This window comes from Triticum dicoccoides, chromosome 7A, assembly GCF_002162155.2.
Source record: "Triticum dicoccoides isolate Atlit2015 ecotype Zavitan chromosome 7A, WEW_v2.0, whole genome shotgun sequence".
Lineage (NCBI taxonomy): Eukaryota > Viridiplantae > Streptophyta > Magnoliopsida > Poales > Poaceae > Triticum > Triticum dicoccoides.
In genome coordinates this window covers 578,892,190-578,895,829 of record NC_041392.1, presented here as the reverse complement: position 1 = coordinate 578,895,829, position 3,640 = coordinate 578,892,190, and positions in this window count along the sequence as shown.

The window sequence follows — 3,640 nt, the reverse complement described above, 5'->3', positions numbered from 1 at the left end:
CACCTCTAAATCCGTTGAGAGACACCATACGAACTATGGTTTGGCAAGAAACCTAAGATGTCGTTTCTTAAAGTTTGGGGCTGCGATGCTTATGGAAAAAGCCTCAACCTGATAAGCTCGAATCCAAATAGGAGAAGTGTGTCTTCATAGGATACCCAAAGGAAACTGTTGGGTACACCTTCTATCACAGATCCGAAGGCAAGATATTCGTTGCTAAGAATGGATCCTTTCTAGAGAAGGAGTTTCTCTCGAAAGAAGTGAGTGGGAGGAATGTAGAACTTGATGAGGTAATTGTACATTTTACCGAATTGGAAAGTAGTTCATCACATAAATCAGTTCAAGTGATGCCTACACCAATTAGTGAGGAAGTTAATGATGATGATCATGAAACTTCAGATCAAGTTACTACCGAACCTCGTAGGTCAACCAGAGTACGTTCCTCACCAGAGTGGTACCGTAATCCTGTTCTGGAAGTCATGTTACTTGACCATGACGAACCTACGAACTATCAGGAAGCCATGATGAGCCCAGATTCCGCGAAATGGCTTGAGGCCATGAAATTTGAGATGGGATCCATGTATGAGAACAAAGTGTGGACTTTGGTTGACTTGCCTGATGATCGGCAAGCCATAGATAATAACTGGATCTTCAAGAATAAGATTTAGGCTGGCGGTAATGTTACTGTCTACAAAGCTCGAATTGTTGCGAAAGGTTTTTGACAAGTTCAAGGAGTTGACTACGATGAGTCTTTCTCACTCGTAGCGATGCTTAAGTCTATCCGAATCATGTTAGTAATTGCCGCATTTTAATTTATGATTATGTAATTTGGCAAATGGATGTCAAAACCGCATTCCTTAATGGATTTCTTAAAGAAGAGTTGTATATGATGCAACCAGAAGGTTTTATCGATCCTAAAGGTGCTAACAAAGTGTGCAAGCTCCAGCAATCCATTTATGGGCTAGTGCAAGCATCTGTGAGTTGGAATATATGCTTTGATAGTGTGATCAAAGCATGTGGTTTTACACAGACTTTTGGAGAAGCTTGTATTTACAAGAAAGTGAGTGGGAGCTCTATAGAATTTTTGATATTATATGTAGATGACATATTGTTGGTCGAAAATGATACTGAATTTCTGAATAGCATAAAAGGATACTTGAATAAGAATTTTTCAATGAAAGACCCCGGTGAAGCTGCTTATATATTGGGCATCAAGATCTATAGAGGTAGATCAAGACGCTTAATTGGACTTTCACAAAGCACATACCTTGATAAAGTTTTGCAGAAGTTCAAAATGGATCAGTCAAAGAAAGGGTTCTTGATTGTGTTACAAGGTGTGAAGTTGAGTCAGACTCAATGCCCGGCCACTGCATAAGATAGAGAGAAAATGAAAGCCATTCCCTATGCCTCGGCCATATATAAGTTATATCATGTATCCAATGTCGTTTACCAGACCTGATGTGTGCCTTGCTATAAGTTTAGCAGGGAGGTACCAAAGGAATCCAGGAGTGGATCACTAGACAGTAGTCAAGAACATCCTGAAATACCTGAAAAGGACTAAGGATATGTTTCTAGTTTATGGAGGTGACAAAGAGCTTGTCGTAAATGGTTACGTCGATGCAAGTTTTGACACTGATCCAAATGACTCAAAGTCGCAAACTGGATAAGTATTTATATTGAATGGTAGAGCTATAAGTTGGTGCAGTTCCAAGCAGAGCGTCGTGGCGGGATCTACGTGTGAAGCAGAGAACAAAGATGCTTCGGAAGCAGCAAATGAAGGAGTCTGGATGAAGGAGTTCATATCCGATCTAGGTGTAATACCTATTGCATGGGATCCAAAGAAAATCTTTTGTGACAATACTAGAGCAATTGCCTTAGCGAAGGAATCCAGATTTCACAAGAGAACCAAACACATGAAGAGATGCTTCAATTCCATCTGCGATCAAGTCAAGGAGGGAGACAGAGATTTCCAAAATACATACGGATCTGAATGTTGCACACCTGTTGACTAAGCCTCTTCCACAAGCAAAACATGGTCAGCACCAAGACTCCATGGGTGTTAGAATCATTACTATGTAGATTGACTCTAGTGCAAGTGGGAGACTGAAGGAAATATGCCCTAAAGCCAATAATAAAGTTGTTATTTATATTTCCTTATATCATGATAAATGTTTATTATTCATGCTAGAATTGTACTAACCCGAAACTTGATACATGTGTGAATACATAGAAAAAACAAAGTGTCCCTAGTATGCCTCTACTTGACTAGCTCGTTAATCAAAGATGGTTAAGTTTCCTGACCATAGACATGTGTTGTCATTTGATGAACGGGATCACATCATTAGGAGAATGATGTGATCGACAAGACCCATCCGTTAGCTTAGCATAATGATCCTTAAGTTTTATTGATATTGATTTCTTCATGACTTATACATATTCCTCTCACTATGAGATTATGCAACTCCCGAATACCTGAGGAATACCTTGTGTGCTATCAAACGTCACAACGTAACTGGGTGATTATAAAGATGCTCTACAGGTGTCTCCGAAGGTGTTTGTTGGGTTGGCATAGATCAAGATTACGATTTGTCACTCCGAGTATCGGAGAGGTGTCTCTAGGCCCTCTCGGTAATGCACATCACTATAAGCCTTGCAAGCAATGTGACTAATGAGTTAGTTGCGGGGTGATGAATTACGGAACAAGTAAAGAGACTTGCATGTAACGAGATTGTACTAGGTATGAGGATACCGATGATCGAATCTCGGGCAAGTAACATACCAATGATAAAGGGAATAATGTATGTTGTTATTGCGGTTTGACCGATAAAGATCTTCGTAGGATATGTAGGAACCAATATGAGCATCCAGGTTCCGGTATTGGTTATTGACCGGAGATGTGTCTCGGTCATGTCTACATAGTTGTCGAACCCGTAGGGTCCGCATGCTTAATGTTCGATGACGATTTGTATTATGAGTTATGTGTTTTGGTGACCGAAGTTTGTTCGGAGTCCCGGATGAGATCACAGACATGACGAGGAGTCTCGAAATGGTCGAGAGGTAAAGATTGATATATTGGTTTTGGAGAAGTCCGGGTATATTTCGGAGTACCGAGGGGTTACCGGAACCCCCCCGGGGAGTTATTGGGCCTACATGGGCCTTAGTGGAGAGAGACGGAAGCCCGCAAGGGGTGGCCGCCCCCCTTCAATGGGAGTCCGAGTTGGACTAGGGGAGGGGGCGGTGCCCCCTTTCCCTCTCCCTCTCCCTCTCCTTCCCTTTCCCCTTCGATGAGAAAGGAAAAAGGGGGGAACAGAGGAGAGAGAGAAGGAAGGCGGCGTCGGCCCCCTCTCCTTGTCCTATTCAGACTAGGGGGGAGGGGCGCGCGGCCCAGCCCTGGCCACCTCTCCTCTCTTCCACTAAAGCCCACTAAGGCCCATATACCTCCCGGGGGGTTCCGATAACCTCCCGGTACTCCGGTAAAATCCCGATTTCACCCGGAACACTTCCGATATCCAAATATAGGCTTCCAATATATCAATCTTTATGTCTCAACCATTTCGAGACTCCTCGTCATGTCCTTGATCACATCCGGGACTCCGAACAAACTTCGGTACATCAAAACTCATAAACTCATAATATAACTATC